The sequence below is a fragment of the Tachypleus tridentatus genome, chromosome 2, assembly GCF_004210375.1.
Source record: "Tachypleus tridentatus isolate NWPU-2018 chromosome 2, ASM421037v1, whole genome shotgun sequence".
NCBI lineage: Eukaryota > Metazoa > Arthropoda > Merostomata > Xiphosura > Limulidae > Tachypleus > Tachypleus tridentatus.
In genome coordinates, this window is record NC_134826.1 from 144657463 (window position 1) to 144674910 (window position 17448).

The following is a 17448-nucleotide window of genomic DNA, read 5'->3' on the forward strand; positions in this document are numbered from 1 at the left end:
CTGAGCAGATAGCCCTTTGTGGTTTTGCTATACGAAAATCACAATCACACTTTATTCATTAATGCAAAGTTCTGTGCTTTGTGAACTGTTAAGATGTATTTTTTCACATTTTTTATCAATTTTAAGTTTCTACGAGAGCTCTGACACACACATATAATATCCACACCCTTTTTAATGCTGTGACAATAAATTAAAACTAATGATAATTTAATAGTTTGGCATTAGGTGGCCTTAATTTATTGTTGTTCCTTATATGTATCTTATAGAAGATAGGTACTAAAGGATATATATGCTCGCATAGTAAGGCATGCTTATGAAATAATATAGTGAACTATATAGGAGTCTGTCGGCTAACGTTTCTACTTTTGCGTGATCCTGGTACCTGATATGCTGTTGTAAGTATAGAAGTCTGTAGTGTTTGTAATTTAATTTCAACTTGTTTAGGTGCATGTGAATGTTCTGTGTGTTTTATTGTGTTTTCAGCTGTTGCTCCTCTGTTTTTACCCGTTGGACTCCTTGCATAATTTGTGCATTACCAAGTTTGCGTTTTGGTATTATTTAACGTTAACTTAGAGTCATGTGTTAGGCCTAGAAATTTTGTTGATGTAGTCTTGAGGAAGTGTTCCATTCGCGTGGAGTTCTGATGGCTCTATCTTTTTTACTTTGTTAATTTTGGAAAAAAACAACAACAAACTATTAATTGGTTCTTTGGGACATTAATCTTATTTAGATAATTCTTTTAAAACTAGACTATTCTATTTAATTTTGGTTGTTAATCTGTGGCTGCGATGGGTGTAGTGAGAGCACATTTTTACAAACTGCTACATCGTTTGCCAATTGTGACGAGTACCCGTGATTTAGATCTTTCAGAGGCAAATTGCTAACATACATAATAAATATCATAAGCCTAACTACTCCCCCCTTGGTGATCCCTGCCTCAGGAGAGAAAGGCTCCAAGAAGGTTCCCTCAACACTGATTGTGAAATTCCAATTTTTCACAAAAGTTTGATAGACAGCGAGTCGTCACATCGTGTGGCAGTTCCGTTTCCGACATGTGGCAATCTACGAACATACAGTTGTCGAATGGTTTCTTTGGAGCGAGAAAACGTGACAGTCCATTCGTTTTTGTTAAAGCTGTCTACAACTGATTCACTCAATTTAACTACATGATCGGCTGTTTGTTCTTAATTCATTTTATGTTTCACATAATTTAGATGTTATCTTCAAAAATGTGGCTTGTATGTTACTAATTCTTCGTTCTAGAAGTTTGCTTATAGTACTGGTTAGACTGTTTAGACTGTAGCTATTCGGTTTATTGGCTGGCTTAACTTCTTTGTGGAACATTAAGACATTCACTTGCTTATATATGGAATATATAAACTCTGGAATATATCCAGAGCTTAGAAATAAATTAAAAAGCGTCGTTAGGTGTTCAAACAGTCTCTGAGTACCTTTTGAGTAGAATAGCTTGTATACGATCCTCTCGTGGAGCTTGGCTGTTTTTTATTTTATTTTTATGACACATCGGTAATTCCCTTTGTCACAATTTGTGCGCTTCGTAATCTGAGGGTCGTGAGTTCGCGCCCGAATCGCGACAAACATGCTCGCCCTCCCAGCCGTGGGGGCGTTATAATGTAACGGCCAATCCCACTTTTCGTTGGTAAAAGAGTAGCCCAAGAGTTGGCGGTGGGTGGTGATGACTAGCTGCCTTCCCTCTAGTCTTACACTGCTAAATTAGGGACGGCTAGCACAGATAGCCCTCGAGTAGCTTTGTGCGAAATTCCAAAACCAACCAACAACCACAATTTGTGTTGTATATTTATTGTCTTGATTAGTATTTGATATTTTAATATTGTTTATATTTTAATTTTTAATGTACTTACTGATAAAATATATTTAATTACAATTTACATCGTTAACTGAAGACTGAAAAACGTAAGATTAGTTTTTTGAACAGGTACGATATTTTAATTACTGGTACGATTATTGTCACGTGCACGACTCTTTACAGTAAAGAACATTTTAATATTTAAACCAACATTCCAAATCCAATGATGTATATAAATTCTAGAATTGATTGTAGTTACTTATTTATGTAAATATCAATCCACGTGAATTTACAGACTATTTATGTATGAGTAAACAAAAACAATACAAAGATGAGTAAATATAAAAACTATGGAATGTTTTATGCAAAATATTTGCATAAACTTAAGAATATGTGGGAAAATAATGATCAAAGACAGATATGTATTATATAGAGATATTGCAAAAATTTGGCGTTACTTCGATAAAGCATAACATACATATTTTGTGAAACAAATTATAAGTCTTGAATGCAGTAATCTTGTTTGTTTGTTTGTTTTTTGGAATTTCGCATAAAGCTACTCGAGGGCTATCTGTGCTAGCCGTCCCTAATTTAGCAGTGTAAGACTAGAGGGAGACAGCTAGTCATCACCACCCACCGCCAACTCTTGGGCTACTCTTTTACCAACGAATAGTGGGATTGACCGTCACATTATAACGCCCCCACGGCTGAAAGGGCGAGCATGTTTGGCGCAACCGGGATGCGAACCCGCGACCCTCAGATTACGAGTCGCACGCCTTAACACGCTTGGCCATGCCGGGCCAAAATGCAGTAATCAAATGAAATGGACCACCAAAATTTCTCTAATTTTTATAAATATTCAAGAGATTTTTGAACGATGTTTTGATTGTGGATAGTTGCTGTAAGTTTTTCTTTACATGAACTGAATCGTCATATTTTTGTTTTGTGTTCTGACAAAATTGTTTTTTTTACTATAAGTATGTATTTTAGATCATTTTTTGAAAATTTTTGGCCTCGTATATTCGACTGAAAAATGTGTTTGACCATGTTTTATTGAAATAGAACCATTTCTTTCTAATAAGACACCAATTTTATGCGACAAAGTAGCGAATTTTTGAAAGAACGTGTAATTTCTCATCTTAAAAATACAAGCTATAGTAACCAAATTAACTACCTAATTAGATTCTCACTTGGCCCCCAGTGGCTCAGCGGTATGTCTTCGGACTTACAAAGCTAAAACCGGGTTTCGATACCCGTGGTGGGCAGAGCACAGATAGCCCCTTGTGTAGCTTTGTGCTTAATTCAAAATAACAACTTGGACACAAACACTCTTTTCAAGTAATTTCCTGACATAATTAAATTCTCACTAGGAAACAAAGAAACCTAAAAGTTGCAAACAAACTTTCAAAATATTTTCAAAAACAAATAAAAGATAAATAAAAAGGAAGACTATATACAAATAATATGGGTGACACAATGTCCTTTTTATTTCCAGACCTTGGTGAGACATTGTCCAGTGAAACTTTGTTCGTGTCTCGTGTCTGAATGTTTCTTAACTGCAGGATTATTTGATTTCATTAATAAAGTTTCTCTGAGTTTTCTTACGTTAGTGTCAGGTGCATGTTTCAGTACTGTGACGTTCTGTTTAGAAAAATGTTTGTTTTTACTCACACTTGGGAAAGGGATAGTTTGTTCGTGTAATCTAATCATCAGGTTACATCCTGTTTCACTTACGTAAAAGGCTTGGCACCTGTTACATTGTATTTTGTAAGTATTTCCTGGTGGAATGGGTTTATTATACAGTTTCCTTTATACCTTTTTCCAGGGATGGAAACGGATCTAAGCTTTATGTTAAGGTTATAATTATGTGTTAGTCTTTTCGAAATTTCGGATAGATGTGCACTCATATTTTCTATATATGGGATGGTGCAAGTAATTAGGTTTTCTTTGTTTTGTGGAACCTTTGAGTTTGTTTGTTAAACGTATCTTTTCTGTGTGTTTGTTTGTTTTTTAATTTATTAACAGTTTATATAACTACTTTAGTATGAAACTGATTAACATTAGTGAAACATTCTGGTAAATATGTAATTTCTTTTTTGATGTTTTGTGTGATACATACAGTGTGTGCTATATTTAGGAAGCTTCGTAAAGAGCCTAGTTTCTGGTGGAATACATGATTAAAAAACCAGTTTATGTAATTTTCGCTGTACGTGTTTTTTATGAATTTTAGCTGTGAAACCTCATGTCGTTAACCTATTTCCTCAAATATCTGGTCACGAAGCAATATAACTTATTGCATAAATTATTTCACAAGATCCCCAAAAGAGAATGAACATAGAACAGGAACGAATAGTCAAACTGTTACAACTAGCGACATTTATTTGTTTTCAAAAGAAAAAATCCTACTTCCTTCAGGTACGCGGACTTGCTAAGGGAAATCCACTGACAGGTACTTAAGCCACTGTTCTTACATCACGTTCAACAGGATGTTGTAGGCACTTCCTTATACAAGCCTGTATTTTGGTTTCACTTTTCTGCTTTACTTGTAAAGATGAATACACAACATTTCTCAACACATAAATGGCCTACATAAAGATATACAGTTCACAGTGAAAGGTAAAAACAACTTCACTATAACATTTTAAACGTTAAAATTTAACAAACACGAAGGTTTCACCGCTAAGATTTGTATGGAAAAAAACAACACGTACGGAAATTACGTAAACTGTTTTTCTAATCACGTAATTCACCAGGAACTAGAAACTCTTTAAAATTTTCCTAAGTTTAATTTAACATGCACTATATGCACCACAGAAAACAGTGATGAAGAAGTTACACACTTAACTGAATCTTTCATTAGTTCTAACCAGTTCACTACTAAAGTAGTTGTAGAAACTGTTAATAAAATAAAAAGAGGTTTGTTAATTTTGAATTTTGCGCAAAGCTACACCAGGGCTATTTGTGCTAGCCGTCCCTAATTTAACTGTGTAGTACTTGTGGGAAGGCAGCCAGACATCATCATTCACCGCCAACTCTTAGGCTACTCTTTTAACAACGAATAGTAGGATTGCTCGTGACATAATAACGCCCCCACAGCTGAAAAGGCGAGCATGTTTGATGTGACAGGGATTAGAACTCGCGACCCTTAGATTGCGAGTTGAGTGCCCTAACCACCTGACCATGCCAGGCCCGAAACAAACTCAAACACTTCGCAAAATAAAGAAAACCTTACTACTTGGACAATCCTATATATAGAAAATATTAGTGTACGTGTATCAGAAATAAAAACAACAACAACAAATAATACATAAATACAACCTTAATATAACACCAAGATTAGTTTTTATCCCTGGAGTAAAAATTAAACACATGTTAAGGAAATTGTATAATGAACCCACCTCACCAGGAGACATTTACAATATATAGTGTAACAGTTGTCCAGTGTTTTAGCTAGGTGAAACAGGGTGTAACTTGAACATTAGATTAAGAGAACACCAAAACCTCTTTTCAAGTCAAACTGTAAATAAGTGAAAACAGAACTTTACAGTACTAAAACTGACACTAAAATACGACAAATTTAAAAAAATTTTGTTAATAAAATCAAACAACCACACATTTAATAAATACCTGTGCATATTATCTATGTAGTTCTGATCATCAATACCCCACCATTCCTAAGTTTATGTAAAATATTCCATGGTTTTATATTTGTTCTTCTGTGTATTACTTTTTGTTTAGCCAAACATAAATAATCTGTAACATTCACGTAGGTTGATATTGACATGAATAAGTAATTACAATCTATTCTACAATTAAAATACAATGGTGTTTTTAAGTTTCATTTGGCATTTTATGGTGCAAAGCAACTAGGCTATCTACACATTTTATATAGAATACTGTGCAAAAGTGTTAGGACAAGAGAATATTTGTCATTCTTTCCATTGTATGAAACTAATTCTTCCATGTTATTACAGGATATAGATTTCAACATTATGGTAATGCTTCACTGATCCCTGTTGGCGCCTCAGTGAACCAGGGTGACAATACTTACCATTCTTAAGAAGTGCCATGTACTTGTACCTAGCATATGTCATAAGGGTTCTGATTGAATGAACATACTGATTGTATTTAGGGCTTGAAATAACTGTCATGGTACTCCATGCAGTGTATTAACTATATAGAAAGGAGCTACCATATGGTACCAGTATGTGCTATAGAAGAAATCAATTTAATAGCACTACACAAATAAATATAGATAAAGATGGTGTTTAACGTTATATATTAAGATTTATTCTTATGTCATGGCCCAAAAATCATATAGAGTTGCCAATAAGGCAAAGAATTCACATGAAAGCTTCACATGATTCTGGTTGGGCTCTCTGACAAATTGCTGCAGACTTGAAATGCTCCCCAAACACTTATCAAGTACACCCTAGATCATGAGACCAGATAATTTTGTAAATAGTAAAGTAAGAGACAGAACACTTATACTCAATGATACTGATGTTAAGTATCTTTGTTTATGTAGCTTTTGAGACATAAGGAAGACTACCACTGATCTCAAGCATGGATAAACAACCATGTACCAAATAACAGAAAACTGTCCAGATCTACAGTATCAAGAAAACTCAACCAGAATGGAATATTTGGTTGTGTAGCAAAACTCAACCAGAATGGAATATTTGGTTGTGTAGCAGTTAAATAACCCTTAGTTCAATCTTACAATATTGTCAAGAGACTGAAATTTGCTAAGAAAAAGTACAAAAATTAGATTTCTGATGATTAGAAAAGGATGTTGTGAACAGATGAGTTCAAGTTTGAAATATTTGGTTCAAAGTGTAGGTTGTACGTCCGACAGAAAAAAGGTAAAAGATACTTACTTCAATGCATAGCTTCCATCATGAAGCTTGTAGGAGGTAGTATGAGGGTGTTGTGATAGGAAATATTTGCTAAATAGATGGAATAACAGACCAGCACAAGTACCATCAGATACTGATTCATCATGGTACACCCAGTGGTTTGGGTATTATTGGTAAAAGATTCTACTACCAAGAAGACAATTACCCCAAACACTCATCCAACCTATGGTTAACTAAGAAAGAGTTGCTGGAATCATTCAAATGATACAATAGCTCCCACAGAGCCCTGATCTCAACCCAATTAAACAGATTTGAAATTTGACAGATCAAAAATTTGAGAAATCAAAAGTTACTTTCAAATAAACTTTATGGGAATGTATTAGAAACATTTGAAGTAAAATCCCAAAAAAACACTTTGATTAAATATGTTGCAACAATGTCTGAAAGACTGTTTGCAGTTGTTATAACAAAAAGGAGACAACTCAACTCAAGCACTGAGTTTGTGTTGTATTAAATATGAACATTGATAAAACGTTGATGTTTAACCTGTGATTTACCTTTCATTGTTTTTTCAAAGTAGCCTGAAATGTAATTTTTGACTTTGTCCTAACACTCTTGCACAATATTTTATCTATTACTGATAGATTAGCAACAGTATGACTAACTGTTTTAGGTAATAGTTGGTCCAATAATGATTCAGTTCATTCCAGTTTCTTTCTTATAACTAATATTTTTTGTTAGATAAGTTTTTTTGTTTTTTTTTGGGTGTGTGTGTAAAGTTGAAGACAAACCAGGTTAGTAAGTAATCATTTTTTTAAATCCTGCCTTACATTAATTAAACTGTACACATTTCTGGCTCATGTTAAATTAGCTTGGGCACACATCTAATGTGTCACTGCCATTATCTGTGTACGATCTATGTATTAGAGTTTATTGTTTAATAAAGCTACATTGACAATGTCTAAGAGATGTAGTAATCTTCTACTTGTGTTCATTATCCTGCATCACAAACTTGTGTTTACTGTTAAAGTCTCCTGTGAATATTGAGTTTGTGTTATTATAGTAAATATTATTCAGTGATTCCATGTTTGTAAGTTACTTTTGTATACATTTTATTATTTCATATAAATATCTGTTCATTTGTATTTCACTTGCAGAGAGGCATGGTTCATGTAATAAGATTTACCTCTGTTGATGTCTGTTTTTCTTTGAGCTATCTCTTCTTACAACAGGTTTTAAATCTACTAATTGTGTATAATAATACTTCACTTATAACATGTATATCTGAATTAGTCCACTGAATGATATGCTCAGTATTGTGTTTTCTGGGAAGCAAATGCACCTTGGATGTCGTTATATTGGACGTTGAATTTATGAGAATAATTATCTGGTGGCTGATATGATTATGTGTGGTAAGTGTGACGTAATGATGTGATTATGTGTGATAAGTGTGATGTAATGATGTGATTATGTGTGGTAAGTGTGACGTAATGATGTGATTATGTGTGGTAAGTGTGATGTAATGATGTGATTATGTGTGGTAAGTGTGACGTAATGATGTGATTATGTGTGGTAAGTGTGACATAATGATGTGATTATGTGTGGTAAGTGTGACGTAATGATGTGATTATGTGTGGTAAGTGTGACATAATGATGTGATTATGTGTGGTAAGTGTAACGTAATGATGTGATTATGTGTGGTAAGTGTGACGTAATGATGTGATTATGTGTGGTAAGTGTGACGTGATGATGTGATTATGTGTGGTAAGTGTAACGTAATGATGTGATTATGTGTGGTAAGTGTGACGTAATGATGTGATTATGTGTGGTAAGTGTGACGTAATGATGTGATTATGTGTGGTAAGTGTGACGTAATGATGTGATTATGTGTGGTAAGTGTGACGTAATGATGTGATTATGTGTGGTAAGTGTGACGTAATGATGTGATTATGTGTGGTAAGTGTGACGTAATGATGTGATTATGTGCGGCAAGTGTGATGTAATGATGTGATTATGTGCGGTAAGTGTGATGTAATGATGTGATTATGTGCGGTAAGTGTGATGTGATGATGTGATTATGTGTGGTAAGTGCAACGTAATGATGTGATTATGTGTGGTAAGTGTGACGTGATGATGTGATTATGTGTGGTAAGTGTGACGTAATGATGTGATTATGTGTGGTAAGTGTGACGTAATGATGTGATTATGTGTGTAAAGTGTGACGTAATGACGTGATTTATGTGTAGTAAATGTGACGCAACGATATGATTATGTGTGGTAAAAGTGTGATGGAATGATGTGATTATGTGTGGTAAGTGTGATGTAATGATGTGATTATGTGTAGTAAGTGTGACGCAACGATGTGATTATGTGTGGTAAGTGTGACGTAATGATGTGATTATGTGCGGTAAGATGTGACGCAATGATGTGATTTATGTGTGGTAAATGTGACGTAATGATGTGATTATGTGTGGAAAGTGTGATGGAATGATGTGATTATGTGTGGTAAGTGTGATGTAATGATGTGATTATGTGTGGTAAGTGTGACGCAACGATGTGATTATGTGTAGTAAGTGTGACGTAATGATGTGATTATGTGTGGTAAGTGTGACGTAATGATGTGATTATGTGTGGTAAGTGTGACGTAATGATGTGATTATGTGTGGTAAGTGTGATGTAATGATGTGATTATGTGTGGTAAGTGTGATGTAATGATGTGATTATGTGTGGTAAGTGTGATGTGATGATGTGATTATGTGTGGTAAGTGTAACGTAATGATGTGATTATGTGTGGTAAGTGTGACGTGATGATGTGATTATGTGTGGTAAGTGTGACGTAATGATGTGATTATGTGTGGTAAGTGTGACGTAATGATGTGATTATGTGTGGTAAGTGTGACGTAATGACGTGATTTATGTGTGGTAAATGTGACGTAATGATATGATTATGTGTGGTAAGTGTGATGGAATGATGTGATTATGTGTGGTAAGTGTGATGTAATGATGTGATTATGTGTGGTAAGTGTGACGTAACGATGTGATTATGTGTGGTAAGTGTGACGTAATGATGTGATTATGTGTGGTAAGTGTGACGTAATGATGTGATTTATGTGTGGTAAATGTGACGTAATGATGTGATTATGTGTGGAAAGTGTGATGTAATGATGTGATTTATGTGTGGTAAATGTGATGTAATGATGTGATTATGTGTGGAAAGTGTGATGTAATGATGTGATTTATGTGTGGTAAATGTGACGTAATGATGTGATTATGTGTGAATTTCATGCTAAATTAGGGACGGCAAGCACAGATAATGCCACCATGGCTGAAAGGGTGAGCATAGCTGGTGCGACGGGGATTTGAACATACAACCTTCGGATTGTGAGTCAGGTGCCTTAACCCACCTGGCCATGTCAGGCCTATTTTGTCTCTGTCGGTTAGAATATTCAGCTGTGAGGTCACGGAATATTTTTTAATGACATTTATGATGATGTGTGTCTTTTCTCTTTTGTTCTTTTCTGCTGTTGTTTTGGTATTGTTTTTAGTTTCATCTGTTTTGGAGGCTTTTAGTTGATGTTACTTTTGAATTTAAATTTTCTGCAGGTGGTGTGACTTTTGTTGTTGCTGGTTCCTTGTTTTAAACATTTCTGCCTATGTTTCAATTTTTATTTGTTATTTGTTATTGAGCACAAAGCTTCGCAATTGGCTCTTTGTGTTCTGCCTACCACGGGTATTGAAATCCGGTTTCTAACAGTACAAGTCACTGTATCACTGGGGGGAGGGCTAATTTTTATCTACACTTTTGATTTTGAAAACAAAAAATACACAATTTAAAAGCTTATTGTGAACCCACATTGGAGGTTACTCCTACTGGGCCCGAGTGGCACAGCGGTATGTCTGCCGATTCACATTGTTAGAAACTAGGTTTCGATACCTATGGTAGGCAGAGCACAGATAGCTCTTTGTGTAGATTTGTGTTTAATTACAAACAACCAATCAATAATCCCTCTTCTGACAACATAAACAGGTGTTAATGAGATACAACATGTTTGGTGATCCAACCTTTAATTTCAGAATGTATCCTGACATCCTTGATGGCTTCAAGAGAATATAGGAAACCATTTGAGTAACTCACATCATTTGTAAATGGAACAGTGGCAGATAATCTGTGGGTGGGCACAGCATGGCCAAGTGGTGAAGGCACTCGACTCGTAATCCGAGGGTCGCAGGTTCGAATTCTCGTCACACCAAACATGCTCGCCCTTTCAGCCGTGGGGGCGTTATTATGTCACGGTCAATCACACTATTTGTTGGTAAAGCAGTTGCTCAAGAGTTGGCGGTGGGTGGTGATGACTGGCTGCCTTCCTTATAGTCTTACACTGTTATATTATGGACGGCTAGCGCATACAGTTCTCGTGTAGCTTTGCGCGAAATTCAAAACAAAACAAACTAAATCTTTATGTGAATTTCTTTCTGGGAATCTTTTACAATAGTTGTTCATTGATGTCACGAACAGCGTCATTTCGATGTGTAATACTTTTATTTAGTCATTCATAATTTTGACAAAGTTAGGGTACACCTTTTCCTTTACTAAGTTACTTCGTTCATCTTGCATAGTAATGTGGTTGTTTGATTGTCTGAATGGAAACTTTCAAATACTGACTTAATATGAAGTTTTTGAATCAAACCGTTCACTTTTACATCGCTGTCCGATGTATAAAATTATTATTACCAAAGAGAGCGTTACATGAAGGCAAAAACTGAATTTAAATCCAAACATTGGTCTCATATTATTAAGTGAACTTTGTTTGTGGGATTTTACCTTTTGTTGTTACTTCTCGGGACCTTAAACGTCACCATGCTAAATTTGATGGTGATTGGTCAAATAATGTGGAAGGAGTTAGCGGACATACAAGTTTGTTTGTTTGTTTTTGAATTTCGCACAAAGCTACTCGAGGGCTAGCTGTGCTAGCCGTCCTTAATTTAGCTGTATAAGACTAAAGGAAGGCAGCTAGTCATCACCACCCACCGCCAACTCTTGGGCTACTCTTTTATCAATGAATAGTGGGATTGACCGTAACATTATAATGCCATCACGGCTGAAAGGCGAGCATGTTTGGTGCGACGGGGATGCGACCCTCAGATCACGAGTCACACGCCTTAACACGCTTGGTCAACGCAAACATACAAACGTACAATTTTTCACATATATATAGATTACAAAAGAAATCCAAAGTATGTCTTTCCAACGACTACCTTTGCGCAAAATTCAAAAACAAAGTATTCAGAAACGCTTTTTTTATTGATTGACTAGACCATGAAGTTACATCTCATGTTACTGGGTATTTCCGTAATTTTACATCAGCTTTCACGCATTAATATCTCTTCGTCACCGTTAGGAGAAGCTTGGGTCAATTTCATAATACATACGCAGTGTAATTACCTTCATTTTAATTAAACATTCCATTGACTGAAGGCGAATTAGGACTTTGACATAATTAAGAATTCATAGTAGAATAATTAATAAATGACGCTAAATACTACCAATACCCACACAAAAAAAATCGTCGCTTACAGTGCCACCTGTTGGGTTTTTAACGAAACATATGCCAAATGAAATTTGACATGACACGAACTTAATTACTTGCAAAACAACAACTTAATAAATGTAGCAACTTTATATATTAGTATTAAACATGAGTTTAAAGTTAAAACTGTTGATTATGTTTGTGAATGTTATCCGAAATTGTTGAATTCCAGAATTATTACCAAGTTTTTATTAAAACTGTATAATCAGTACTTATTTTATCTCGAAAGCGTTTCTCGAACTGCGATTCGCAAGTTTACTTCAGAAGTTCCGCGATTCATATCCGAAATGTCATAATGTTTTTAAAATTTGATTTATATAGTTTGTAGTTGTTTTTTGTAAGATTAAGTTTATACGAATTAAAACGTTATTTTGGAACACAGCTTTTATATATTGAGTCAGCTGGTGGGACAGTGGTATGTTAGCGAATTTACATATAGCCCCGTGTGGTTTTGTTATAAGAAAAGAACACTTGTTTACAAAATCCTTTTTTAAAGGTTGACAGTTTTTGACGTCTGTGAAAAACAAATTAAATTAGAAGGGGTCCTCAGGTTACTAAATTTTAAGAATCGCTGATCTGCAATAATAATTATAAATTCTATTATTAGAGAAAACGCTTTTGTTAAAACAAGTGGCACACACCTAGTGATAGAACTCTTTTATTTGTTTATGAATTTCGCGCAAAGCTACACGAGGGCTATCTGCGCTAGCCGTACCTAATTTAGCAGGACTAGAGGGACGGCAGCTGTTCATCACCACCCACCACCAACTCTTGGGCTACTCTTTTATCAACGAATAGTGCGATTGATCGTAACATTATAACGTCCCCACGGCTGAAAGGGCGAGCCTGTTTGGTGCGACGGGGATTCGAACCCGCGACCCTCGAATTATGACATGAACGCCTTAACCCATCTGGCCATGTCGGGCCAATAGGGCTCTTTAAAGAGAAGATGTGTGTACTTGTTGAAGAAAGAATAATGTCAGGTGTTAGCTTTTATCTGACGTCGCATTGGAAACATTGATGATTTCCAACCAATTAAAATTTTAAATTCAAGTAGAAACAAACGATATTTCGAATTAGATAGTGCTTTAAATATTATTATGTTTTTCAGGTCATCACTAAGTAATGTCCGAAAATTTAATACAGAAAGTGAATTATCATTTCTGTTTTTGTAGAAGGCTTTAATGACTAAAATATGTAGTAGGACGTGTATACAAATGTTCAGACAAATAAAAGAAACTAACCCAACACCACTTATTCAGATCATTGATCAAATAAACCCTTATGAAGATGGATGTGTCTGAGGAGCACATTAGGCATATAATGATTTATGAGTTTAAAAAAGGGAAAAGTGCAGCAGAAACTACACGAAACATTCAAGGTGTTTATGGTGCGGAGTCTCTCGACAAAAGAAAATGTCGAAGGTGGTTTCAGAAGTTCAGATCAGGTGACTACAGCTAAAGTGATGCGTCACGTTCAGGTTGTCCTGTTGAGTTTAATGATGACTTGCTGCTGGTTGCACTTGATGAAGATTGTGCTATAACAGTTGAAGAACTAGCACAGAAGCTTAATTCAACCCATCCAACAGTTCACTGTCATCTGCAACAGCTTAGAAAAGTGTCAAAACTTGGAAAATGGGTCCCTCAAGTTGGCTTCCGTCAAATCATGGGAAACCCATTTTCCACGAGAGTGCAGAGTGAACATTTGCACTTCTCTGCATTTTCTTGAACGTAACTCACCTTTTTTGGACAGATTAGTGACAGGAAATGAAAAATGGATATTTTATAAAACGTTAAGCGCCGCAGACAATGGCTCAGTGCAGGTAAACTGGCTAAAACACAACCTAAAATGGACCTCCATCCTAGGAAAGTCTTGTTAAGTGTTCGGTGGGATATTGTTGGTGTGATCTACTTTAAGTTGCTGCCACTCAATCAGATTTCTATTGTCATTACTTAGAGCGCTTAAATGTTGCACTGAAAGAAAAGAAGCATGCTTTGATCAACCCTAAAACCCATCGCGTGGAAGCGAATCGCTGATTTTAGTGTTGTAAATCTCTAGACTTACCGCTGTACTAGCGTCGGACGAAAAGATTTGTATTCACAGTTTATGAGGAGTTTTAGTAGTGGAAAACAAAACTTGGGCCTAATACCTCTTTAAATATAATGCCACTAAATAAAACAACAACAATCTTCCTGAGATTTGATGTTGGTAATATACGTACGATTAGAGACAGGTTGATAGACCGTAGGTACAGGTAACATTTGGAAATGTTAATAATAGTAATAAATTACTATTGCCTCTATTCTCTCAGTTTTATGAACTATTACTTGTTTACTTTGGTGGGTAGCGGGGCCCTAGGTGGCCTATACTTTAATCCGGCACTATATATGAGCACAGTGCAATTTATACGTATTAATTAATGAACGATGAAATAACGAATAGTGATTTTTAGAATTGTTTTAAGGTTCAGAAAAAAATATGTATTCTGTATTATCCTGTATGCTTATAGTGCACCACCCTCCACAAGGGCGATGAAAATTGGTAGATGCGCGCAGTTGTAATTATATTTGAAAGGAAAAAATTAAAAATAAAGATTGCTTGTTTGGTTTGAATTTCGCGCAAAGTTACTCAAGGGCTATCTGCGCTAGCCGTCCCTAATTTAGCAGTGTAAGACTAGATGGAAGGCAGCTAGTCATCACCACCCATCGCCAACTCTTTGACTACCAACAAACAGTGGGACTGATCGTTACAATATAATGCTCCCAAGGCAAGCATGTTTAGTGTAATGGGGATTCGAACGCGCGACTCTCAGATTACGAATCGAATGCCTTAACCACTTAGCTATACCAGGCCTTGTAGAAACCCACACAATAAAGCTCACGGTATTGAAACCTGATTTTTTAGCATTATAAGTTTGCAGGCTTGTCGTTGTACCATTGAGAGAGCTAAAATAAATTTTAAAACTATGGTAGAAAAATTATTGCTGAGTAATATAGTAATAACAACTGACATGAAAAATTACCTGTACAGTATACAGGCACAAATAGAGTGTACGGTACAGTGGTGAATATAATACATGTTTAGAGAAACTCTTTTATTTCTAATGTAATATATCTATTATCATATTATCTGTACAGAATAAAAACATATCGGACACAACACATAAAAGATTTTAATATTCATGAATGAAAAGATGGTTTGTCATATCATGCAACTGCAAAGTTAAAGTGTTTTATTTATTTATAATAATGGTAGTTAATTAAAGTTAATACTCCTTTGTTTGTTTTTGCAAATGTATTTACTGGTATATGTGTGTTTTCTAAGAACAAAGCCACTTCATGCTATATGATGCTACGGAGTCCACCGAGAGGAATCAAACCGCTGATTTTGGCATTTTAATACATAGACTTACAGCTGTACCAACGAGTAATCTAGATAGCGCTCTTTGTGGTAGATTCTATATTAATATAATATATCTGATATAATATTTGTGTCTCTTTACGCACATACAATATGATACTAGATATAGGATGTAACATAAAAGCAAATTATTTAAATTACTTACTGTGATAGTGTTCGAAAAAATAATAATATACTAGAAGATAGATAAAGCGATTTGTTCGTTTGCTTTGATCTATTGTATCCCGTCATGCTTTGCAAATAGGGCCATTGAATCACGTGATATCCGTTAGCTACATTGACGCTTGAAGAGGAGAGTTAATACTGTGTTAAATATTTAGGAAAAAGGTATTGTTGAAACGTATTTGCATTTTGTTGGTCTTTCAAGGTGGTGTGTGTTTTTCTCAATTTATTATTTGGAGTAATGCGTTTAAGCAAGTAACAGTAATATTTCTGTAGTGTAATAAATATATGTAGTAAGTTGAAACTTCCTTGAGGTTGAAAAATGGCTAACACTAACAACGAACGTTGTCGTTTGCTAATGTAGGGTCTACGCTAGGAATGTACGGATGTGCGTAGAAAATTTCATTTTCAATGTTTTCCGCGTCGAATTATTTGTTAGGCTTAAGTAATAATTATAGTTTTTACAGTTTTATATCTTTCAACATCGAACATACCGTAATATTTTCCATGTTATTATTTTTATGTTAAGATCTGTAGATTTTGGTTAACGTTTCTGTTACTTTATTATCGTATCGGTAAGAAACAAAAGCCAATTAGTTACACTTTTTTACATTGGGTGATCTACGTGAAAATTTTAAGTATTTAGGAGTATTGGCACATACAACTTTTTAATATGCGTGCTACGCCTCATGTGGAAATATCAATTTTTGGTATCTTTTAACGTATTTAAGTGTTAATGTATTCTCTTATTTTTTTCGTTATTTACTATGTTGGCTTGTATTTTGAGGAGAAATATAACAACAAAATAACTTAGTTTGTATTTTAAATCCGAGTAGTTTTACACTGCATTTTTATTGTTAAGGAGAGGGAAATTATTTGTTTCTGATTCGAAAATTATCAAAACATGAATAATTACACTGAACTGCTACACCTCTCTGTAGTGAAGTTCCTGATTACTTCTGCCAAGTGATGAAAATTTGACCAAAATTTGTTATTGATGTTATAAAAAGTATGATCTCTTATATAAAGCAAACTTTAAAATTGAATTTGGACTTGGTTATGTAATAATAGTAACTGTAAAATATTGTTTTAAAACCACCAATTGAATTGCAGAGAATACTGACTTTGCCCCTGTACTGTTTTGATTGTTTGCATACAACATATTCCTTAGTAAATAAAACTGTGGCTATAAATTATGACATTCTAATTCATGAGTTTTTTATTTTATTTGCTGTTTTTGCTGACATTTTAAAAATATTTTCAGTGTAAATTACTGCTGTATTTACTTGTGTTTTAAATCTTTACTTGGATATGGTATTACACTTTAATCATAGCTTAATTTGCTATTTTTTTGCCAGTAATATTTTATTTGGTTTAATTAATTAGTAGTAACTAAAGTTTTTCACTTGTGTATTGTGATTAGTATTGTTCATTATTTTGTTACAACACTTGCATTAATGGCAGCATTTATTATGTAGGCTTCTTGAGGATGGAATTGTCTGCTATTCATTTGGTATGCAAGCATAACATTTTCTAGAATTTCACACACATTGGCCACTTTAATGTGATTATGTGCTACATATCATTTTAC

General features: G+C 34.7%; 1 protein-coding gene across 5 annotated transcripts in view; it reads left to right on the forward strand.

Moving 5' to 3' along the window:
• Positions 1-302: 302 nt before the first annotated feature.
• LOC143245291 (uncharacterized) overlaps positions 303-17448 on the forward strand; it is a 46654-nt gene continuing 29508 nt past the window's right edge. Inside the window, exon 1 of one of the 5 annotated variants that reach the window (XM_076491470.1) lies at positions 303-395. The gene's annotated coding sequence lies outside the window, so the exon portion shown is untranslated. Of the gene's footprint in view, positions 396-15674; positions 16023-16178; positions 16246-16267; positions 16433-17448 lie in introns of those variants that run through there. The other 4 variants (XM_076491466.1, XM_076491469.1, XM_076491468.1 and 1 more) reach the window with 4 other exon arrangements.